Here is a 25,848-nt window from a genome sequence, read left to right on the forward strand (position 1 = left end):
GAAGTCCAGATTCTGGCACCCACATAATAAAATCAGCATCACAACTGGCACTAACAGAGCCCCATCCTGCAAGGTGCATAACACCTCTTGAGAAGCCTTGAGCATTCTCAGCTCCCTCTGGGCTAAGGTGGTCCCTTGCAATCTGTTCTGAATAAAGGTCAGAGACCGAATTGTGACTCAGAAGTCCCTAATACCTCCTTGTTCCATGGAGGAAATTATCTGTACCAGTTCTGTTCCTACATCCCTCTCTTTACTGGCTCAGAAATACCAGCTGACATATGGGTGGGCAGAGTCAATATTCTGCCCACCCCCATTAACCTGCACAGGAAGGGGAATGGTAGCATGCTAGCAGCTGCTCTGCAGGATCTGACAATACAGGTAGCCTGCGTAGACAACTAAAAGGACTGCTCATGCCTCCTTACTCCCCTGCACAGGCAAATTCATGATTCTGCCAATTGAGTTTAAGTGCTCATCACCACTCAAAAGACATTGAAAATCTCTCAGGATCAGGCCTTTACTTCCTTGTCGTCAACCTAAAAGGCCAAAGACCGACTGTGCAATGGAGACTAAACCACCCTCACATTGAAAAGGATCAAACACTCTTCACTCCCCGCAACCCAATAACATGGATTTAAGTGAGCCTGCTCCACTGAGCTCCGCCAAACACAGCAGGGTATCAGCACATCGTCAAACCATCATGAGCCCTTCCTTTTCCCCGCTTCTTGTTGTTTACCATTTGCCAGACAGGAGCAACCACAATCAGCTGCTTAACAGCTGGCACCACAGTAAAGAAACCCCAGCACAAAAACCCATAACCACAAAATGATGTCACTCAGTAGCAATTAGCTTTGTTTTCAATGTACACATTGCAAACCTCAAAGTAGGGAGGGAGATGGAAATGTAAAGGCAGTTGCACAGGGAAGCAGTGAGAGACTGCACCTCTTAGGGGTATATATCACTTCTTCTGGGGTGGATATAGTCCATATTTCACTGAAGCCTATTGCAAGCCCAGACACACTGATAGACAGAGAGAACAGTGATTCATGTCTGATTTGAAACCACAGAACAAACAGGGCAACGTTATAGACTTTATCCTTCATGCATTGGCTGATGTGATTTTTGAGCTGCTATTACATGTCTGCAAATTGACATATTGCGAGTAGCAGCACAAACGGCACCCTTTTCAATACTCAGCAATGAGTGTACAGCCCTGAACGTTTTCTTTTGTTTAAAAAAATAACGTAAAAACTAAAGTAAACCCCAATCTGGTTCTGTGCCAATAATATTAACCAACTGCTTTTAGTGCCTTTGAAGTTAGCAGGGGGCATTCAATCTTGTGGTGAAAGTAAAGAATGATACTTTAAGCGATTCCTTTTCATCCCTTTAACTTAATGAAAGATTAATAGCCTTGTTATTTTTGTTTCTGCTTTATTTTTTTATATTCCTAAAAAAAGATTTTTTTGGCACTTGTTGAAACTGAAATGCTGCCTATAACAATTTTATGGATCAGTGAAGTCCTAAGTATTTTTTTTTCCAGTTTGATTTCTCTCCTACCAACACTGGGCACAAATGAGGTTACACTCTGCAAATTCAAAAACACATCCAGGCATGTGCTGTGGGGTGGGCAGGGGAAGGTGGGATCATGTTTTTAAAGCACACTGGCAAAAGAAAAAAAAAAGGGGTGGGTGGGTGGGAGTGTTATCAAATCTTTTCAGTTAAAGAGCTGGGGATTAGTTATAAAAATGTAATCCACTTCCTAGCTGAAGAAAGCAGCTTTGCATCACTTCTGGCTGTGAAGATACAATGTGGGTTTTATAACCACCATTTATTTAGTTATTTATTTATTTTCAGACCAAGCTAACAAGCATGTATTTCTGGGTTGTTGATGTAGTTCAGAGGGTATGAGGACAAGGTAGCTTTTCTTCTGTCTTTCTGCTTTATTCCTTACCCATCTTCCACTTTTTTCTTTTTCTTTTTTATTAAATCCCATTTGAAAACAGATCTTGCTTCAGCCTCTGCCTTGTCATTTTTCTTTCCCTCTGCTGTTATTTTGGGGGGCTAGAATGGATGATTTACACATAGTCCTGTACAGGGGACACAGTGGATCACAGGAAGAGCATGCACCCAGGGAGGCTCAGGGTTGGATCATCAGGCTACTGTAAATCGTCATAGCACCATTACACAGCTAAAACAACGAGGAGTCCTCGTGGCACCTTTGAGACTAACAAATTTATGTGGGCATTTTGGGCATAAGCTTTCGTGGGCTAGAACCCACTTCATCAGATGTATGGAGTGAAAATACAGGAGCAGGTATAAATACATGAAAGGATGGGGGTTGCTTTACCAAGTGTGAGGTCAGTCTAAAGAGATAAATCAATTAACAGCAGGATAGCAAGGGAGGAAAAATAACTTCTGAAGAGGTAAGAGAGTGGCCCATTACAGACAGTTGACAAGAAGGTGTGAGTAACAGTAGGGAGAAATTAGTATTGGGGAAATTAAGTTTAGGTTTTATAATGACCCAACCACTCCCAGTAAAGCAATCCCCATCCTTTCATGTATTTATACCTGCTCCTGTATTTTCACTCCATACATCTGATGAAGTGGGTTCTAGCCCATGAAAGCTTATGCCCAAAATGCCCACATAAATTTGTTAGTCTCAAAGGTGCCACAAGGACTCCTCGTTGTTTTTGCTGATACAGACTAACACAACTACCCCTCTGAAACCCATTACATCAGCTGAGGGTCTGGCCAGGTGTCTCTGCCAGGGCTGCTCAGTGTGTCTCTATGGAAGGAACTCCAGTAACTCCACTTTTAAGAATGTTCAGTAGAGCTGGTGTTTCTGAGCATCGGAAGCCAAATGGATGTGACATGGCCCATTCTGACTGGCCAATCGTTCCTCCCACTCCAGAAGCACTGTAAATAAATCTCTTGTAATCCCCCATGTTCAAAGTCACAGACCAACAGGTTTATTAACATTGGGTGGGATTTTTCAAAATTGTCTAAGTGACTTAGGAGTACAAGTTCCATTGCACCCAAAACCAAAACTTAGCACTTATATCGTATTTGCTTCTGAAGATCTCAAACAAAATTATTCATAAAGGTGGGTTATCATTTTTATCCCCAATTTACAGATGAGGAAACTGAGGCAGAGAGAGGTAGGTTTATTTTGGCCTGGATTTTAAGGTCTTTGTAGCAGGAACCATGTCTTCTTCTCTGTACAGAACCCAGTGCAATGAAGCCCAGTCCTGATGGGTGCCTCTGGGTGCAAGCCATAACATAAATAATAGACTTACCCATGATCACTCAACATGTGAATAGCTGAACCAGGAATAGATTCTAGTTCTCCTGATTCCCAGGCTGGGGCCTTATCCACTAGTCTACACTCTCTCACAAGCTGTAGATGATCTTTCACACCTACTTAATGTTAGTGATACCCTTGTAAGTGATACAATAAAGGAGCAATATTTGCAATATTTTTAAGATGTTATGCTCACTTGTTTTTCAGTTGAATTTTCCTCCACTTTCCTGCTCAACACAATAGCCCAATTTATGTCATCCTTTTAATTTATTTCATTCTTCATGTAATTACAAAAGAGAGTGAATATATATTAGAATGTACTCGGTCCCTTTTTGAAACTCCTGCAAGCTGCGGGGTGGGTTCCTTTCACCATAAATTGTTCCACAACCTGTGCTCTGATAGGTAAAGACCATAGGTGGTTCAGTGATATAAAGGGGTGTTGAGCATTCTGACATATTAAAAGATTGCAGAAATGTGTCATCTGATACTGTGTGTGCAAGTTAACTGAACTTGCAATCAACGTTCTTCATAAGATCTAGCCTGAGGCTGGCAATCCCATTGAGCCAGCCTGCTTCCTCAACACACAGCCATTCTGACAGGCAGCAATATAACATGCTGAAAAAGTTGTCTTCATAAGAATTTGGTGGAAAGATGGTCCCAATGTATAAAACAAAACACATCTCTTCTCTTAATAACTCTAGTCCGTCAAATCAGAAATCACAGGCATGTAATGCTGTAAAAATTAAACAGAATTTTTCTGCCATTATACCAAACAGCCTACTTAATAAATGGGTAATGAAAAAGAATAATTTATTACAGCTTGTGAATTTTGATGGTTCTAAAAAGACGTTCCTAGAGTTTCCCCAAAGGGAGAAGAAGCATGTTTCTTCCTTAATGCACTGGCGTTTGATATAATTTCTCTGTCTGTAGAATTTAGCTCCTGCCTAGTAGAAGGGATTAGATTTTTTTTTACATCATAACCTATTTTAAGCAATTATAATCCACAAGTAATAAACCATTTTCACTCACCTCTCATGGGGAGAGAAAAGATGTGAGAGAGCATTCTGAAGTCTTAATTTATATCAATGTTTGCATTACTATTAAATGAATTAAATGGGTTCTACAAATGTTCTCCCATAGATCTGCAATAAATTATGACAGGTTTCAGAGTAGCAGCCATGTTAGTCTGTATTCGCAAAAAGAAAAGGAGCACTTGTGGCACCTTAGAGTGGCACCTTACACTTTACAGTGTGTATGGTAACACCCATTGTTTCATGTTCTCTATGTATATAAATCTCCCCACTGCATTTTCCACTGAATGCATCCGATGAAGTGAGCTGTAGCTCACGAAAGCTTATGCTCAAATAAATTTGTTAGTCTCTAACGTGCCACAAGTACTCCTTTTTTTATTCTACATATGTGACTATTTGTAGAGTGACTTCCACATATGGGCCAAATCCTCCACTGGTATAAGCCAGTGTAGGGCCAAAGGAACTATACTGGTTTACCCCAGCAGAGGATCTGGCCCATAATATTACGCCTGAAGTCATTTGGGTAGTGCAAGGTATTTTTATTTGCTTTTATGCTGTCAAATAATTTTTAAAACATTGGTAAAGTAGACAATGAAATGTCCTAAATTGAAAAGCCTCATAATTTATTAAAAAGAAAAGGAGTACTTTTGGCACCTTAGAGACTAACAAATTTATTTGAGCATAAGCTTTCGTGAGATACAGCTCACTTCATCGGATGCATTCAGTGGAAAATACAGTGGGGAGATTTATATACATGGAGAACATGAAACAATGGGTGTTACCATACACACTGTAACGAGAGTGATCACTTAAGGCTATTACCAGCAGGAAAGCCGGGGGGCGGGGGGAGGGAGGGGACGACCTTTTGTAGTGATAATCAAGGTGGGCCATTTCCAGCAGTTGACAAGAATGTCAGAGGAACAGTGGGGGGCGGGGGGGGGGAATAAACATGGGGAAATAGTTTTACTTTGTGTAATGACCCATCCACTCCCAGTCTCTATTCAAGCCTAAGTTAATTGTATCCAGTTTGCAAATTAATTCCAGTTCAGCAGTCTCTCGTTGGAGTCTGTTTTTGAAGTTTTTTTGTTGAAAAATTGCAACTTTTAGGTCTGTAATCGAGTGACCAAAGAGATTGAAGTGTTCTCCAACTGTTTTTTGAATGTTATAATTCTTGACGTCTGATTTGTGTCCATTTATTCTTTTATGTAGAGACTGTCCAGTTTGACCAATGTACATGGCAGAGGGGCATTGCTGGCACATGATGGCATACATCACATTGGTAGATGTGCAGGTGAACGAGCCTCTGATAGTGTGGCTGATGTGATTAGGCCCTATGATGGTGTCCCCTGAATAGATATGTGGACAAAGTTGGCATCGGGCTTTGTTGCAAGGATAGGTTCCGGGGTTAGTGGTTTTGTTGTGTGGTGTGTGGTTGCTGGTGAGTATTTGCTTCAGGTTGGGGGGCTGTCTGTAGGCAAGGACTGGCCTGTCTCCCAAGATCTGTGAGAGTGATGGATCGTCCTTCAGGATAGGTTGTAGATCCTTGATGATGCGTTGGAGAGGTTTTAGTTGGGGGCTGAAGGTGATGGCTAGTGGCGTTCTGTTATTTTCTTTGTTGGGTACTCTTCTGGCTCCATCAATCTGTTTCTTCACTTCAGCAGGTGGGTATTGTAGTTGTAAGAATGCTTGAAAGAGATCTTGTAGGTGTTTGTCTCTGTCTGAGGGGTTGGAGCAAATATAGTTGTATCGTAGAGCTTGGCTGTAGACAATGGATCGTGTGGTGTGGTCTGGATGAAAGCTGGAGGCATGTAGGTAGGAATAGTGGTCAGTAGGTTTCTGGTATAGGGTGGTGTTTATGTGACCATCGCTTATTAGCACCATAGTGTCCAGGAAGTGGATCTATTGTGTGGACTGGTCCAGGCTGAGGTTGATGGTGGGATGGAAATTGTTGAAATCATGGTGGAATTCCTCAAGGGCTTCTTTTCCATGAGCCCAGATGATGAAGATGTCATCAGTGTAGTGCAAGTAGAGTAGGGGCATTAGGGGACGAGAGCTGAGGAAGCGTTGTTCTAAGTCAGCCATAAAAATGTTGGCATACTGTGGGGCCATGCGGGTACCCATAGCCATGCTGCTGATTTGAAGGTATACATTGTCCCCAAATGTGAAATAGTTATGGGTGAGGACAAAGTCACAAAGTGCAGCCACCAGGTTTGCCGTGACATTATCGGGGATACTGTTCCTGACGGCTTGTAGTCCATCTTTGTGTGGAATGTTGGTGTAGAGGGCGTCTACATCCATAGTGGCCAGGATGATGTTTTCAGGAAGATCACCGATGGATTGTAGTTTCCTCAGGAAGTCAGTGGTATCTCGAAGATAGCTGGGAGTGCTGGTAGCATAGGGCCTGAGGAGGGAGTCTACATAGCCAGACAGTCCTGCAGTCAGGGTGCCAATGCCTGAGATGATGGGGAGTCCAGGATTTCCAGGTCTATGGATCTTGGGTAGCAGATAGAATACCCCAGGTCGGGGTTCCAGGGGTCTGTCTGTGCGGATTTGTTCTTGTGCTTTTTCAGGGAGTTTCTTGAGCAAATGTTGTAGTTTCTTTTGGTAACCCTCAGTGGGATCAGAGGGTAATGGCTTGTAGAAAGTGGTGTTGGAGAGCTGCCTAGCAGCCTCTTGTTCGTATTCCGACCTATTCATGATGACGACAGATCCTCCTTTGTCAGCCTTTTTGATTATGATGAATAGGGTACTGGGAGATGGGATTCGTGGGGTGAAATCCTCACCCCAGTGACGTCAATGGCAAAGTTCCCATCACCTTCACTGAGGCCAGGATTTCACCCGTTGTCTATTCCCAGCATATCCACAGACAGAATGGGCTAAATTCAGAGGTGGTCTTTAAAGTGGTGTAAGCTTCATGCTGGAAGTAGGTGTAAGGGAATCACTAGTGTAATGAATACACTGAGGGGAACAGAAGGAAGCTAATTTACACCATCTCAAGCTTCCTAAAGACCAGATTGTGAACCTGGTACTCGCACTGGTAAACAATTACTCAGGTCACACTGGTTGGTAATCAACAGGAGGACTGCGGGCCAAATCCGGACTGCCAGACACTTTTGAACAGATCCTGAACTCTTTTTATTTGCTTATTATAATCATTATTGTTATTTTTATTATTATTTTCTCTGGAGGCTGGACCTTGACTATACCTTGACCAAGAAATTTGGACCTTGACAAAAACTAACTGACTACCACTTGCCTAATGGATAGACCACTAGACTGGAATTCTTGAGACCTGAGTTCTAGTCCCATCTTGGCCAGAGGCCTGCTGGGGGCCCTTGGGCAAGTCCCTTCACCTCTCTGTTACCTCAATTCCCCATCTGTGAAGCGGAGATAATGATACTGACCTCCTTTGAAAAACACTTTGACATCTACTGATGAAAAGGGCTATATAAGAGCCAGATATTGTTCTTATTATTAGCAAAGGCTGATCTGAATCTGAAAGTGCCAAATTCATTTCATCTTCAGATTATTTATCTGAAAGGTAGCTCAACATTAACACATAGGTTGCGGGGGAGGGCTTTTTAATGTAATTTAAAAGAAACTTTTCATTTGCCTAAAAGTCACCTTGAATAAACAGTGGTATGTAGAGAAAATCACCAGGACAAATTTAAAAGTCTAGTGGATATTTTTCATTATGAAAGCTATCTTTGCAGTGAAAAGGCTAGAAACTTTCTTTGAAATGATAGCTTAGATTAGGTGGAGCACAGCTTGCAGCATTTGTCAGACCTTTGAAGGAAGCTATAGCACACTTAGAGATTCATCCTCTAAGAACTACAAGATTTTACATAAGAACATTGGAATTGCCATTCTGGATCCAGCCATCAAACCATCTAGTCCACTTTCCTGCCTTTGAAAGAGGGATGTACCAGATGCTTCAGAAGAAGATACATATAATGGCCAATGAATTATGGAATAAACTGCCCATCGGAGATGTTTCTTCCTGACCCCAAGCCATTAGTGTTTAGCTTATGCCATGAAGCAGGAAGGTTTAACCCCCTTTTAAAGTTTTCATTTTATCCTCTCTGATGTAACTGTGAATGTTCTCATTAGCCGTATAAATATCTGATCCTTTTAAAATCCTTCTGAGTGCTTGGGCTCAATAATATCTTGTGGCCATGAGTTCCATGGATTAATTATCATTGTATGAAAAAGTATTTCTTTTATCAGTTTTAAATTTGTTGCCTTTTTCGTCATCGTATGCTTCCTTGTTCTTCGATTATAATAAAGTGCTCAACTTCCCTTCAGTTACCGCACTCCAATTTAGTAAAACCGATTATGTGTGTTAGTCCTCCCAGAAGATTAGTGTATAAAACAAATCTGAAGCTTATACATCATCATTTTGGCACTGTGAGTAGACAAAAGAAAAACAATTACAACATTTTAAAGAACTGAGGACCCAGCACTTTATCAGAGTCTCTGCATTCAAAAACAAGCTTGTCCAATTAACCTCACTCTAAAAAAATCCTACCTGAGCCAAGACTATACAGGAGCAATTTCATGCAGAATGAAGTCCTCCCCCCCGCCCCACAAATTCCCAACTTCTTAAGGGCTTCTTCAATTCTGTTTACAGTCTCTGCCTCTCCGTGCCCAGAATCTTCCAGTTCCTCAGCTCTGTAGTGCTTTTCAGCCCCAAGTCCTGGCTGCTTTATATCTTTTCTATACAAATGCGAGCGTTATTTCTCTGGTGCTTTTGAACAGCTGATGAACAGTCCCATTTCAAGTCCTCTTCTTCAGCTCATGCTTTGCTTTTTTCCACCTTCTGATTGCACAGAAAATGTTTATATTGCATAAATTTTCAAACAGAGAGATAAACTAAAATCCATCCCATTTCAGGAGAACCATATAAAACGGGTATATCACAAGAAAAATAGCCAGTAAGCCATTACAAAATTTCCACTTGCACGAATCCATAAAAACCCCCCTCTCATTAAAGATCCCATCACACTTAATTTACACCAAAACAGACAACCTTAAATTTCATTCACAAAATTCATGAAATTCACAAACCTGTAATAGGCAAGTGTGAACTCGCAAAATACTAAAATAAAATAAAATTCAAACCTCACTTGCTCCATTTTCTATGTGTTGTCTTTCAACAAGGGTATTAATCTATCAGCCATACTACTTTATGTAATGAGCCTACTAGTTGGTCATAGGCCACTACTGGGGTGGAAGGCCTTCAAAGAACTCCCTTAAGATGACCTACGTTCTGCAGGAAGTATTCCCAATGGGGCACTCTTCCTCCTAAGTCAGCACTGAACCAGGGCTCCAGCATGGCTTAGGCTGCTGATCTTTGCATGAGATGTAAAATGGAGATCCACACCAGAAGGGATGCTAGCCTTGGTGTCCTGGCAAAATGCTAACTCCAAGAATTGTGTTCTGCTGACTTTAATTTTCCCTGTATTTTCAATTGGATTCACTTTCTATCCTAGGGTCCCGCCCTGTGAGGTGCTGAGCACCTTGCATGATCTGCCTTTTAACAGGTGCTGCTTTCACCAGGGACATGGCTGATATGACATATGCATGCCTTTCTTACCTTATCGGACTATTGTGTGTGTCAGTTAATGTTTATAAAGGGCTTTCTGATTTTCAAATGAAAGATGCGATAGAATTGCAGATTATTTTTAACGATAATATGCAAACTGCAGCATATTTCTCTGTTTTGGGTGCATGAATAATACACACTGTTATTTTTGCAGCCTCACTCCCTTCACACAGCTGGTGTTCTTATAAGAGGCTTCCACTCTATGCAAGACGCTAAAGAAGAAAGAATAAAAACTAGCAAATGCACAGGCAAAAGTAGTGCAATTTACACCTAACTGATAGCAGGTTTCCAATTTCTGTCCTATTGCGCTATCTTGGGGAGACTGTGCACTGCAATTTGAAAGAAAGCAGCAGAATTTAGAAATAAAAACAGTTTTTTCATGGACCAGCAGGGGGGCTACTTGAATCAGAATCAAGTGCAGGTAGGAGAGAACTATCTGTCATTTATTATTGAAGCCTTCTTGAGCATATACTGCATACACATTAAGCCTAGTCAAATTTCCCCCCTTTTTTAATGTAAAGAAAAATCTCATAATTTGAGACATGGATGAACTGCTTATATTAAATAAAATATATCAAATTCTTCTGGATCTAATTTTATTAAGAAATTCTTTCCTACCAAGGCAAGTGTGAATACTATTGGTGGACTCAGCATTAGCCTTTATCTCAACTAGGACTTTAAGTCCAGGTTTGACAAGGGCTTGCTATTCTGGTGTTCAGATGGAACTCTGTGTAGCCACATGCTGTGAATCACCTGGACTAACCACAGTAATCTCACTTAGGTATTCATTAGGGTTCTCCTCTTACTTACGTTGTTGTATGTCAGGAGCAGCTTCAGTGAACTCAGGAGCCCTTGATTTTGGATTGCATCCAACCAGCTCAGAGGATGGGGGTGGACAAGAGTGATGTGAAACTACTTTCATGCCCACCTCCCAATTTGGGGCTGGCCTGGGACCAAGTATAAAGTAGATCAACCATCAAGAGCCATTCTGGTAGCTGGGCATCTTGGGATGTAGATATGCCCCCTTTGGCCATGACCCCTACTCCAAGCCACACCCCATGAGCTGGGAAAGCAGGGACAAAGTGGCACAGAAGGAACTTTGGCAGCTCTGGTGGTCCAGCGAGCATAGTCTGTATGTGTTTATGTGCACATTCATCTTCCCTAACCAGACAACTCCCCTATGCAGAGCACCCGCTTCTCCTGTAATCCATTTCTATTCTTAGGAGCTTATTACTGTCCTCATTTGGGGGCAGCATTATCCTTATTTCCAGGAGTTGTCACAATCTGTCCCACTGAATGTTTAAATTGTCTTCAGCAATTACAGGTCTCAGTCAAAGTTCTGGTAGGACTCTCTAGCTTGCTTTTATGGGCCGCGTCTCCGAAGTGCAGAGTGTCGTCATTTATTTCAGTGGGAGCTTCATATGTTCAGCACCTCAGAATGAGTCTGTAGGGCTATTACTTTGAGTATGTGCTGCTCGCAAATTGCTGCTTCTGCTGTGGGATTGGTCAGCACCTTTGAGAATTAGGCCAGCAGGAAGTTGTTGATGAGCAATTAATGAGCCACAGCAGGTTTGATTAAACTCCCAGTCAAATAAGTGCAAATTACAAAATTGTAAAAAGCGAAGTCAGTTTGCATCTAATTCACAAAGGGTGCAGGATGTGTTAAATAATTGTTCACTGTCAGTTGTTTACCAGGTTTTAACAGTGACCAAAGCTATCACTGTCTGACAGCTCTTAAGTGGCAACTGTGAAGTGACTTTGGTGGCCTCAGTCCAATTGACTGTGGACAGGTACCCACATAACAAAAGCCACAGTTATCAATAGCAACCTTGTTGGCAGTCTCAACAGAGGCTAAAGTTTCAATGGAATGAGCATGGAGACTCAATTATCCTTTCACAGCCAGTTATTCTAGGTAAGAAGTTCTCAAACCGGGAGTCATGCTCCCTAAGGGGGTAACAAAGTATCAGGGCATCATGATCACCCTGACCTTACCATATTGTTAAAAGAGAGGTATTTTAGGGCAGGATCCTGGCTAGATCCTGGCTAATGGGAGCGTGTCCCATTTGTGCCAATCCAGAACAGGTTGAGAACCACAGCTCTCGATCACAACTGATGGACAATGCTGGGACAGAGTTTGGGTACTTTGTCCTGCTGATGCCTGAGCAGTAACTCACTATGGCTGTCAGTCCGGCACCTTTGGCCTGTGGTAAATCCACATTAAAAGAATTAAATCCTTAAAAACAAAGATTTAAATAACCAGAGAAAAATGCAGAAGAAAATACTGCTATTGATGCCTTATTGGCTGCTGCCTTTAAAAGTTGCTGTTCCCTTCAGAAATGTTCTTTCCACTACATCATTGATACCTCAGATATTAAAACAAACCAACCAACCAACCCCAAACACTCTAATCTACATTTTCCTCTGGATATAGGTACCGTTACCCTGTAGAGCCCTCACTGGCCTATGTGCTGTATGCTATTACTGGAGTCTATACAGAATGTAAGGCTATTTGGAATTACAGATATTGACAAAAGACGGATACTACTGAGTCAGACATGGCCCAGATGTCAGTTATTGTTGTCCGGCTCGGTCAGAATAAACATCTGGAAGAGCTGATAGAGGGAAATCAATTGCGTCTGCAGCACTGATAAGAGACTGCAGTGGAAGTGTCCCTTATCTCTGTAATTTTGAAATTAGGCACCAATACAACAAATCTTGCACCAGGATGCAGTCACAGGCCTGGCTGCAGGTGGCGAACATTGAGCTCTCCCACCTGGCTCAGAATTTAGAGATACATGGAATTTTCAGTAGCTGATCCTACAGAACCCCAGCATTAAATGATTCCAATAATACTTATCAAGTTTTACACAAAGTTTTCCTTCTTCAAAGCACTTTTCAGACATTGGGTTGGATTCAGTAGTGGTGTAAATGACTTTTCCATTCTCTTCCCAGGCTCCTGGAGAGGATTTGCCCCAAGGGGGTGTTACTCCCTCTCCGCCCTCTGGATTTCTGCTGGGAGGCGTGGGGACATCTATAATCCATGACAGTGCCCCATGAAAGCCCCGCTAGGGAGGCGGTTCAGGGTATCCAATGAAGAGCTATATCTCCCTGCCATCAGGCCTGTGCCTCTTTCAAGCCAGCCCTGCTCACTTTTTGCTGGCTTCCTCCCCATGTCCATCGCAAGTTGCATCCATTTTGCACTGCTGTGATTCCTGTCCCCAGTAGACTTTCTGACACAATGGTGCTGTGCAAGGATATTTCCCATTTACACCACTGAAGATCCACTAGTAAAGCTGACCCAAGTCATCCTTGCAGGCATCATGGGAGATATAACAGCACTACTAGCCTCATTTTACAGATGGGCAAGCTGAGGCAGAGAGACTGTGGGAAGGCCAGAGTTGCTGTTCCATCCACGGTTCAAACTCATGAGGGCTGGCTCCTAGTCATGTGTTCATTCCACCAGGTTATCTCTCATTGTGAATGAAACTCTCCCCACGGCAGCTGGCTGGTGCATCATTTAACCCCTTTAGCCCAGATTTTTAAAGCTATTTAGGCATTGCTCTGCTCAGTGTCTCTGCGCCTAACTGATTTAGGAATCTAAATCTCATTTTCAAAAAGGGTTTTAGGCACTGAGGTGTCTAAATTCCATCAGCCAATATGATTTAGGTTCCCAAGTGCCTAAATGCTTTATGAAAATGAGATTTAGGCTCTTAAATCAGGGAGGTGTTGCACTGCGGAAATGAGGCAATGCCCAAATAGCTTTAAAAATCTGGGCCTTAAACCTTAGTGGCCGTTTGGGCCACTCTGTACGGCAATGAATTTCACTCTATATACACACAATCTGCCCTACTGAATAAAGGATTTATTCCATGTCCTTAACTTTAATAGGACTTAATTAAGCATGTGCCTAAAATTAAGCATATGCTTTACTGCTTTGCTGAACCAGCCAAAAGGGAATAATCACATATTCATTTTTCTAAACCTTATTTCCATTGGATCTTAATACACAACTGCAATCCGTTACTCTTCCAGTTTTTTAATAAAAGATTCACACGCTTGCCATCCAAATAAAGATGTACCACAAACATTTACATAAGGAAATATAAATGAAAACAAGTAAATCTGTTTGCTTGTGTAAGTTTGCCTTACGCTTTGGGCTGCCTTAAAGATGTATGTTCATGGGGATGGCACAGACATATGACTACATTCCAGTGGCACATCAGTTTGGAAATATCCCTTTAAAAGGTTAGTTTTTAATGATAAACTAATGGGGGGGGTGGCGAGAAAGAAAGAAAGAAAGAAAGAAAGAAAGAAAGAAAGAAAGAAAGAAAGAAAGAAAGAAAGAAAGAAAGAAAGAAAGAAAATGTTAGGAGAAACAGTGATATCAAGGATATAAGGACATAACTATGTAGCATATTCAGTTAAGGGCAGCTGACCTGCATCCAATCAGATCCATGGAGCCATCATGAATGTTCTTAATAATGCAATTCCATCCTGACTGCATTATTAGTTCATTGGCGTCTTTACCCCACAGCATCTATAAACTTTTATTTGGATCCAGGGAACTGTTTAACAGCTGGAAAATTTTAACAGCTGAATGGGAATATCAGGTTGTGTAATTTTCTTGTCTCCGTGAATGGGAGAATTATGCATGTTACTCTCCTTGGCACTAATGGACGTTACCATCACATTCCTAAGTATGGGGATGGGAAAGCACCCCTGAGATCATGCTGTGTGTCAGCTTGTGTTTATTATCTATGCACATACTACAAACAATGGTAATGGATTCAGCCCTGTGATGAAGAATCATGAAATATTCTAGTTAGAGTTTAAACCATGATTTTCAAACATGTATTTAATTTAGACACTATAGACAAATATTTAACAATAAATAAAATACTAACTGTTCATTATAGGCAGAGTAGGTAGCGGAACCTACTGCTAAGGGTGCCTGACAATTTCCATTATAAAACTCTGCTTTGAGTTGCTTTAAGCTTTTCCATACTTTAAGCATGAGAGTGGAAATTTTTCATGCTGGACATCTCACTAAGGCTGAACATTCTTAGAAAGTTTCAGCTAAAATGGTTCAGCCATTTCCAAGCATGAGGTTGGGGAACATACATTATTTTCCCCCATGTCAAAATTATTCTTATAACCATTTCCCTAAGAAGCTCTGTTGCCTCCATGGTTTGGATCAAGGACTTGAAATTTGGCAGAGAAGCACCCTCGTGTGAGGAATGAGCTTTTGCCATCCTAGTGAAAACTGGGCCAAGTTATAATCCCCCCCCCCCCAAAATCTTGGGTCACACATGCTCAGTTTGGTAGCTAAATTCTCCAAAGATTCTGTCTGCACTAAGCATGCTTCATCCCTTACAACTCCTAACTCTGATTGGACGGCATGTTGGCCGTGAGTGCTCCAGCCCAGGGCTGCACAGGCTGAGTAGGGTTTTTCTTGTATTTACTCCTCTGCGGTGGTCACTGAGGTGCCAGGCACAAGAAATGTACTCTCACTGGGCCTCCTGAGGGTGACCAGGCAGCTTGGAGGAAGAGGAAGCCACCTGACTTGAATGCAAAGGAAGGGGGGAGAAGGGAAGGAAGAACACATGCAGGATGGGTGGGAATGGGGAGATACTCCTCTGTTAATCCAAGGGGGCTAGCAGCACTGGGAAGGGGAACTTTAATTATGGCATTTCCTAGCTGTTCTTGACTTTGCAACTGTAATATTATTTTAATGTGTTTTTTGAATGTCATATTGTATATAAGCTGCAGTTTGTCTGCCTTGTATCTACCCACTTGAGAAAGCTGAATGACATTTCTTGAGCCCATTTAATTACACCAGGGATAAATTTGGCCCAGTAACTGTTTGGAGGAAATTCTTTGCACTTAGTCCACTGCATTTGGTATCTAGATATTTCCACAGATTTAATTATGAGCTAACTTGTGGCTTTTTCCATGAGCCGTTCATTGTTGTGCTACCCCAAAAGGAGACCAGACAGATTGCAACAATCTAGTTCCCACTTTCTCCCTTTTTCTAAGCATAAAGGGAAGATGTACATTGCATCTATACCCAGCATAGCTTGTCTCCCCTGTCATAGTGTCATGATACATAGGCCTCAAACTTAGATCTGCAGGAACCCTCCACTGATTCCTGGTATCTGACTTGTGGTTCCTCACCTCCGCTCCTGATCATCTGGGTCTGGCCCTGTCTCCTTCTCCCCCACCCCATGCTAACCACTAGGCCCGGCCACCTATGTCCTGGACTAGACACATAGTTACTGGTACAACATGAAGGGGCAGAGACAATGCTTCACCCATTCCCCACCCACATGTTTGGGTTTGGCTGTTCTTCCCCCTGCATAGCTGCCCAAGTTAGACCACAATTTGAGCCTCTATGGGGCCAGATTCTGCCAGTCTCACTCCAACTGATTAGTATCTTGCTTTTCAAGTAGCCCTGTTGATTTCATGGATCAACCTGAGGAGGGAGGTACTGTGCAGTAAGTAAAGTCGGCAGAATCTTGCCCCACTGGAAGGGGGAGAACTTTCTCTCAGATGGGAGCTATAAAGCAGAATATCTGCATACAAAGCGGTATTGGGGTGAGAGTTACAAAACTAGTGGAATTACGGGGGTAGGGAGTGAATTCATCCCCTAATGTTCATTCTGTGCTTTCTGCTCAGGCTGCCAAATGCAAGCTTGCTGGGATAGAATGCTTAGCTGGGTTAGTTTAGCAGAACCATGGAGATGGCTATGACCCAGGAAAGCTTATTCTTGCCAGTTCTGATGTTGACAAGGGGTTTGAACTGTGCACTGATGCTTCTGACACAGGCCTGGGAGCAGAACTGATGCAAGCAGAAAAAAGCAATAAAAAACATCCTATTGCTTTCTTAAGTTAAAAAACCCCTAATCCTCCGTGAACAGAAAGACTCTGTCATAGAAAGAGAATGTTATGCACTTGTGTGGGCGGTCAAGCAGTTAAGGCCTTGCCTGTTTAACAGGAAGTTCTGGGTCCCAGCTAATCACTCTCCATTGGTGTGGCTACACAGAACAAAAGGTACCAACTCCAAACTGCTATGCTGGAGCATAGCACCGCAGGAGTATGATATGCAAACTGTACATATTAAAGCAAAGAAAACGTGATGGCAGATGCACTGTCAAGGCAAGAAGGTTCCGAGCCGATGCATACAGATTAGCTAGTTGCTGACCCTACTGCATCAAGTGAAGGGGGGGAAAGTGACCCCAGAACCTCTTGATGCCAGTTGGCAGAGGGCACAGAAGATGCACAGAATTTTACAGGGGTTGGAGTGTGCCTATTGCTAACCTGCAAAGGGACAGCGGAGCCTGCGTAGGCTGAGATGGGAGGGCTTGTGCTGCCAGTGGAGTCAGGGACCTGACCCAGGCAGGCATAGGCAAGGCTTCCTCTTTCTAAAGGCAGATGGTAGCTAGGTGCTCTACAACCCTGGGTACCCCCAAGAAGTGGCACAGTGGCCCTGGGAAAAGATGAAGAATATTTTGAAAACGTTTCAATCTCTATAATGTTACATGGGAGAAGAACAATGCTCTTAGGCTCAGATTCTGCCATGCTTACTCGTGCGGAGTAATATCCAACACCAGAAGGAGCCCTACCAGCAAAAAGGAATAAGGTATTTCTCATTGTGAATACATGTAGCAAACTCTGGCTCCCTACTTGAGGGAATCATGGAGCAGAGAGGTGCTGGACCCATGGGACTCCTACCCTCCTTCTGGCATGGCAAGGCAGGATAGCTCAGGTTGGAAAGCCGAGCTTCACAGCTGTGTGTACTACTGCTCCTTTGAAAGCAGCACATATCCCTGGCAACCCTGAATTCCCTTGAGCTGTTCCCTTGAGATTTTGGCCAACTGTTGATCTTGTAAGATTTCTGCCATCCTGAAAGGTGCAGTCCTTGTGAGGCAAGCTGTTCTTGTAAGATGTTGGCAGCATCTGAACCTTATCTGGAAAACCAGGGCCTTTTCTGATTTGCACCCAACTTATGAACAAAAACATGCAGGTGAATTGGGATCCACCCCTACCCCATCCCATTCTGTGGGAATTCAGGGTGGGGCCACAAGTTTCTGAAAGTGGAAAATCAAGCCGTGCATTTGTCTCCCCTCTAGTCTGGCTGTTGTAGGGTGGTGAGTTCTGGTCCAAGAGTTGCAAGAGGAAACAGGCATAGCCTGTGAGATGCAAAATTTGCATATGACATGGAGACTGATAAAGAGTGAGGTGGCAAGCCACTGTTTGTGCTTAAGTCGGGCCCTGCTAGGACAAAATCTGCACTTTCTATGTCCTGTGATCTGTGAGTCACCTGATACTTAACTTCAAAATAGCATTAATGGAAGTTCTGCTTGTGTATTCAGAAGAGGATATGAAGGACATTCCTGTTTTTCTACTAGCAGGCAAACTCTGAGCTTAGCTTTAGTTTCAGTGTATCCACGTGCTCCCTCTCAAAAGCAATCCTGATGCCAATGTGCACTGTAGGAATTTGGAGGAGATGCTATGCTTTGAAATAGAAACTTCAAATCCAGCCTAAATCCCATATAAAAGTTTGATCATGATCCATTCATTGACTTCCCCAGATGAAGTATTTTTATTGAATTTTCTAACAGCTGTCGATAAAATATTTTTGATTATTCTTTAAAGAAACTGACTGTATCAAGTACTTTCTAGAAAGGTGCTATTGTAACTCTCAGTTTATGGCAGCAGGAAGGAGTAAAAGGGATATGAAACCTTGAATACCTATAAAGCCTATGGATTGACTTATATTAATCAGCAAAGAGTTCCAAATTCCAACAATTCAGCCTTGCAAGACTCTAAGGGAATGGAAACACGGCTTCTTGAGGGCTGAATTCTGCCACCCCCCTACACTAATCTTTATCTCACTGTGGGTATAGAGGACAGAATTATGCCCTTAGAATTTACTGCATGTGCAAGGGGGTGTAAAAGAAGGAAGTTCTATGAGTGCCCCCTGGCTGGGTGTGCGTGTGCCTGCTCTCTTCTCAGCTTGTGCTGCTTGAGGTGCCCGCTGTTAGTCATCCTGGTGTTCTCAGGCGGGTGTTCGGTGACTCAGCACTCACAATCTGTGGGTGTACAAACAAACAGATGCCTTCCAGGATACACATCCAACAGGGCCTTTTTGGAGCCCTCAACAAAGGCTTTGTCTGCAGCCCTGTCCCTGGGCTCAGTTCTCAATTAGTCAGTCTTCAATTAGTCCAATAGGGCCTATCATCAGACCCTCAGTTATTAACAGGCAACTGAAAGACTAAAATTACTAAAACGACAGTATAAAACTAACTGTAAAAGCTATTATCTAAAAGCAGTCTCTCTGATTGTTGGGCTCCATCTCTAAGCCATGAGGCAGTGAGAGAAACTGAACGACACCCTTATATGGCCTCTCAGTGAAGCACAAGGACTGAATGTGTGCCCTATGCATCCGATGAAGTGAGCTGTAGCTCACGAAAGCTTATGCTCAAATAAATTTGTTAGTCTCTAAGGTGCCACAAATACTCCTTTTCTTTTTACTGTCCAAAAAGACTCTGATCTCTGGCATATGAGGTACATGTGCACCAGTAATGGAATATGTATATGGACAAGCATTTGAAAGGGAACCTAATTTCCAGACAAGGCAGCCAGAACAGGCTATCCAAACTCCAAATATGGATCCTTAAATCAGCACTTAGGGCCCAACTTCCCCACTGCCTTGCTTCTTGCATACACTAATCCGGAGTGGATATAAAATGCTAGAAAATCAGAATGGGAGCATTTTACATCCACTTCACCCAGGTATGAATGTCCGCCCAAGGTACAAGGCACTGGAGAATCAGGTTGGCCTTCCGATGGCTAGTGTATACAATAACATGACAAGTGCAAGAGTTGAGAATTTAGCCCTAATTTTTCTTTTAGACCTTATGCCTTACAGCATTTAATAGAAAATAACAATTGTGTGTTTTTTAAATCATCCAAAATGTAATTATGTCCCTGCTATAAACGCTACACAATAGTTCTAAAAAACTTATAGAAAGTGTTGTGTTCTCTGTTGAATTGAATAGCTTTAAGAGTAAGTAATTTTTGTAGAACCCTATTGGTTTCATCCCTATTAATTTCTGTAGGACTCTTCCATAACTAGAAATAATTACCTTGAAAGGTCATCTCATGCAGAAAACTCCCATTGATTTCAACAGTAGTCTAATTCAATGCAAGACTTGCAGGATCAGAACCAGATGTACTTAGAGAAGGAACTGCAATTTCAAGAGGGTTTTTTATTTGATATTGGACTTGTATATGGCTGACCACATACAGCAAATTCTTTTGTTTGCCTTTGTATTTGCCACAGGATGGGGCAAGTAAATCCCTTAAGTTACTTTACTATACTTTATAGTTTACGATGATGGCACAAACATAGAGACATGCTGCAGTCTGTGTTATGCTAAAGAGGTTGTGCTTATCAGCAAGCCTGAGGAAACAATTCCAACAACTTTACTGGCATGACAAGAAGTACAACTATTGTCAAAGTTAATAAAGACTAAATCACTTCAGGAGATAGTAAAAGCCTGTGGCTGAAGTAATAGTGTGAAATTAAGGTTTATACCTAAATGTAGAAACAATGCAGATTTCACCCCAACCAGCACAGGAATTTGAAAAGGTTGCACAAGGTAAAGGCAGTGGTGAGCTGGAGCCGGTTTGCACCGGTTTGCTGGAACCGGTTGTTAAATTTAGAAGCCCTTTTAGAACCGGTTGTTCCGCGAGGGACAACCGGTTTTAAAAGGGCTTCTAAATTTAACCGGGCCAAAGTGGCGCCTTAGGTGCCGACTCCATGGGTGCTCCCAAGGGGAAAATTTGGTGGGTGCAGAGCACCCACTGGCAGCTCCTCCCCCCACCCCCGACCCCAGCTCACCTCCGCTCCGCCTCCGCCTCCTCCCCTGAACGCGCTGCCCCGTGCTGCTTCTCTGACCCCCCAGGCTTCCCGCGAATCAGCTGTTTGCTCGGGAAGCCGGGGCCGGCTGAGAAGCAAGCGGCGGCTTCCCGCTCAGGCCCAGGGAGGTGGAGGTGAGGTCAGACTGGGGGGAGGGGGCGCGAGGAAGGCCACCCATGCTGCTGCAGGTAACCCGGGGGGGGGGGTGCGCAGGGGAACTGCTCCCTGTCCCAGCTCACCTCCACCACCCTTGGCCTGAGCGGGAAGCCGCGGCCTGTTTCTCAGCCCTCCCCGGCTTCCCGCCGAACAGCTGATTCGCGGGAAGCCGGGGGGAAGGGAGGCGCACGGAGAAGCAGAGCGGGGCGGTGGGTTCAGGGGAGGAGGCAGAGTGGAGCGGAGGTGAGCTGGGGCCGGGCGCGGGGTGGGGAGCTGCCGGTGGGTGCTCTGCACCCACCAATTTTCCCCGTGGGTGCTCCAGCCCCGGAGCACCCAGGGAGTCGGCACCTAAGGCGCCACTTTTGATGTGATCAGTGGGGGGGAGCAGCCCCTGTTCCCCCCCCTAGCTACGCTACCCCACCCCTAGGAGCCAGAGGGACCTGCCGGATGCTTCCTGGGAGCTGCTCCAGGTAAGCACCACCGGGACTCCTCACCTCACCCCCCGGCAGGTGCCTCTGGCTCTTAAGGCACCCACTACGGTGGCCCACGAGACCCTCCTGCCCGGTTCTGGGGGCAGTCAGGGGACAGGGGAGAGGGGTGGATGGGGCAAGGGTCCTGGGGCGGGGTGTCAAGGAATGCGGGGGGGTTGGATGGGGCAAGAGTCCCGGGGGGCGAGGGTGGGCAACGACCCCCTCGTGGGGTGAGGAGGGAACCCGTTGTTAAGATTTTGGCAGCTCATCACTGGGTAAAGGGGACTGTCTCCCCAGTACATGAGCGTTGAAACTGTTCAAATGACACCTGGAAGAAAATGTCTGAAGGCATTATAGCTTATTTTGAAGTTCTTCTCCCCAAGCAGGTGCAGGAGACTGGTCTGAACCACAATAGCATTGGGGATGTATTATGAGCAGAGATGGACCAAACTGAAAAGTTGAGTTCTGGCCCTGAACTTCCCAGAAGTTAACTCCAAATCTGAGCAGCACTTTTATGACAAGTCCATCTGTAATTATCATAGAACTGTAGAACTGAAAGGGACCTCAAGAAGTCATCAATTCCAGCCCCCTGCACTGTGGCAGGACCAAGTTAACCTAGACCATCTCTGACAGGTGTTTGTCAAACTTGTTTTTAAAAGCTTCCAGTGATGGGGACTCCACAACCTCCTTTGAAAGCCTTTTCCAGAGTTTAACTACCAGTATAGTAAGAATTTTTTTCCTAATAGCTAACCTAAATCTCTCTTGCTGCAGATTAAGCCCATTACTTCTTGTCCTATCTTCAGAGGACATGGAGAACAATCTCCGTCCTCTTTATATCAGCCCTTAATGTATTAGAAGACTGTTCACCGCTCAGTCTTGTTTTCAAAAGACTAAACATGCCCAGTTTTTTCAACCTTTCCTCATAAGTCAAGTTTTCTAAACCTTTTATCATTTTTGTTGCTCTCCTCTGGACTCTTTCCAATTTGACCACATCCTTCCTAAACTGTGGTGCCCTGACTTGGGCACAGTACTCCAGCTGGAGCCTCACTAGTGCCGAGTAGAGCGGGACAATTACCTCCCGTGCCAGAATGATATCAACGTTTTTGCAGCTGCATCACATTGACACCTCATATTCAGTTGGTGGTTCACTATAACTCCCAGATCCTTTTCAGCAGTACTAGCACCTCAGTCATTTATGCAAGTGTTCAGTGACTCTTCCATAGAGCTTTTACATGGCATTCTGTGGTCTTGGAGAGGTGCCTGTTTCAGAAGATTAAAGTCTGTTGTTTGCTTGTTTGTTAACCCTTTGATGTGTAAGGGGTTACGGTGAACTCGTAGGTCTGTGTAAGATCAAATACCACAGGGAACAAAATATTTTTTTCTTGCAATGCTCTGGAAGCTAGGGCCAGAATTTTCAAAGCAGTTTTGGCATCTAATCAGGTGCGTCATTTTCAATTAGTTTCCTAAATGATTTTCAGGGGATAGAGCCAGGTGCATCCATGACTGCCTGGTACCCAGGGGTGGGCACGCCTAATTTTGGTGCATTGTGGGCATGGCTAAAGATTCTTGTGCCTACTTGGCATTACCCAGAGTGCCCCAATGTTTTTGCAAAGTGTTCCTTGTTTTTTATTTTAGGTGAATTTGTTGTGCATTTATGACTGGTGGAAGCCACAGGCTGGCACAAACTTGCTAGAGACAGGCAGAGTTGAGCAAGCTTTTCCATACTGCTCTGTCAAGCGATGCATGATTTGCAATCAGACAGCAGGATGGAGAATACAGCTCTCCTCTCCTGAGGAATTTTGTGAGGTAGACAAAAATCCCCTGGTCACTAGATGCAAATTGTTAGACTTACTCCACTTGTGATCTGAACACAAGGGAAAAAAACCCAAATCACATACAAAAAGCACATAGAATGGTAGGACTGGAAGTGACCTCGAGGGGTCATCTAGTCCAGTCCACATGGCACACTCTGATGTCCTGAGCACCTTCTATGCACAAAATTAACGGGTGAAGCATAAACGTTTATGGAGTAATGGCCAGTGCATACCACATGCTGTCCCCAAAAGGATATGTAATGTATTCTTTGCAAAACCAGTCACAATCCAATTAATGATTAAAGCATTTCAGCCTCCTGTCAGAACATCAGAACAGCCTCCTGTTTCAAATCACTCTGCAGTGAATCAAAGGGACGTTCTTCTATCTAAGAGTCCCCGGTGACCATAACTATAAATAAGCTCTTGTTACTTTCCCATAGAGATGGGTGAGTATTGGGGAAAATTCAGTGATTGTGAAATAATAGTGTGTTTTCAAATCAAAAGGATATTTTCAAATTTGGCCTCTGTATTGCGGCATCCAAATTTGCACGTGCAAAACTTTGGAACTATACATACAAGCTGTATTTGTACAGACAGTTAGGCATATCGCTTACCTTTTTTGTCTGATTTACTTGTTCTTCTATAGCACCTTCTAGCTGAGGACTTCCAAGCACTTTGGCTAATTAAGCCTCACAGCAGTCCTGTTGAGGAAGGTAAAAATTTTTACCATTTTACAGCTGGGGAAATTGAGGCACAGAAAGGCGAAGTGACTTGCTCAAGATCACACAGTAAGTTTGGATAGGAACTGAATGCAGGGCTCCTGACCTTCAGTCCTGTGCCTTAACCACAGCATTGCCCTTTTCTTTTATCACATGTAAGGCCCAGCTTTGAGATGTGCAAAACTTGGGCTCCCTACTACTTGGGAGAATATGTGACATGTGCTGTAGGGCGTTATAAAGGCTTTTTTGGTACTTTCCCGGGACAACTGTATTACTCACACGTGGCAAAGTCTTTTGTGAGTAACTTAAAGGATAAAACCATTATACTGTACTACACTATTGTGTATTTGTTAATATATATAAGCACACAGTAAATGTGATGAGCCTGACGGTACAGTTTACACCATTCTCTAACATGGTGGCACAGAATTTGCTGCTGTTCCCCCATATCCAATACCGTGGAACAGTGTTGCTCAGAATGAAGCAACAGCTTTGGGAAATTGGCCTTTCTGAGCAGGTGGAGCCAGATTTTTTCAGAGAGCTCAGAGCCAGATTTTCAAGTGTTCAGTGGAAGCAGTGTGAGATTTCCCATTTAGGTATCGAAATAAGAGTCACTTTTTGAAAAGTGCCCAGTGCTCAGCAGCTCCCATTGTGCCATTTTTTGCTAGATTTTCAAAACAGCCAACATGCTGAGCTTTTCCAAAAATCTGGCTGTTTATTTGGATGCCTAAATGAGAACTGAGTTCTTTTAAAATGTGGCCCTCAGGCCCTCCTCCAGAATCCACTGGAATCAATGGAAAGATTCCCACTAACTTCAATTGGTTTTGGATACATTGAGGCAGTACTTTTAATTAGGGTGACCAGATGTCCTGATTTTATAGGGACAGTCCTGATATTTGGGGCTTTGTCTTATAGAGGCGCCTATTACTACCCACCCTCTGTCCTGATTTTTCACACTTGCTGTACGGTCACCCTACTTTTAATTGCCTGTCATCTGATTTCTCAGCAATTACTGCTTTTCATACTATATGTATAAAGTCAGATTCTGAAACCCTGTATGCCTATAGGATATGTCTACACTGCAATAAAAGACACACAGCTGACTTGGTCAGCTGACTCAGGCTCACGGGGCTCAGGCTGCAGGGCTACAAAAGACCCTGTGAAAGGGGAGAGTCTAGGGACATGGCTACACTTGCAGATGTAGAGCGGTGTGAGTTAAACCTGCCTTCGGTGAGCGCAGTAGAGAAAGCGCTGCAATCTGTCCACACTGTCAGCTGCAAGCGCACTGGTGTGGCCACATTTGCGGCACTTGCAGTGGCATTGGGAGAGGTGCATTATAGGCAGCTATCCCAGCATGCAAGTGACTGCAATGTGCTTTTCAAATGGGGAGTGGGGTGGGGTGGAGTGTGACAGGGAGTGTGTTGTGAGTATGTGGGGGGAGAGAGAGTGAGTTTTTGTGGGGCTGAGAGCATGTCAGCATGCTGTCTTGTAAGTTCAGACAGCAGCAGACCCCCCTTCCTCCCCCACCTCTCTCTCTCACACACAGCATTCCACACTAATGCTTGCTTTGTCTCGGAGCAGATAAGCAGCCGGTTGTCAGAAACGGAGCTTTGAAAGGGCATATCCACATTCCTGCAGCGATTCAAAAACAATGACAAGAGTGGCCACTTGACTTAAGGGGATTATGGGATGTTTCCGGAGGCTGAACAGAGCGCAGTAATGCAACACCCCGTTCACACTGACACCCGGGCGTTGTAGCCAAGGTGCAGCAAATGTTATTCCACTCGCCGAGGTGGAGTACCAGCAGCGCTGTAGTGCTCTACGTGCCTTGC

The 25,848-nt window shown here is 43.7% G+C and overlaps 1 long non-coding RNA gene across 1 annotated transcript in view; it reads right to left on the bottom strand.

Moving 5' to 3' along the window:
• Window positions 1–25,848, bottom strand: part of LOC141999222 (uncharacterized) — an 83,252-nt gene that overhangs the window by 34,294 nt on the left and 23,110 nt on the right. Inside the window, exon 2 of the long non-coding RNA XR_012641974.1 lies at window positions 23,912–23,998. This is a non-coding gene — a long non-coding RNA (uncharacterized LOC141999222). The remainder of the gene's footprint in view (window positions 1–23,911; window positions 23,999–25,848) is intronic.

The sequence above is a fragment of the Natator depressus genome, chromosome 15 (genome assembly GCF_965152275.1).
Source record: "Natator depressus isolate rNatDep1 chromosome 15, rNatDep2.hap1, whole genome shotgun sequence".
NCBI lineage: Eukaryota > Metazoa > Chordata > Testudines > Cheloniidae > Natator > Natator depressus.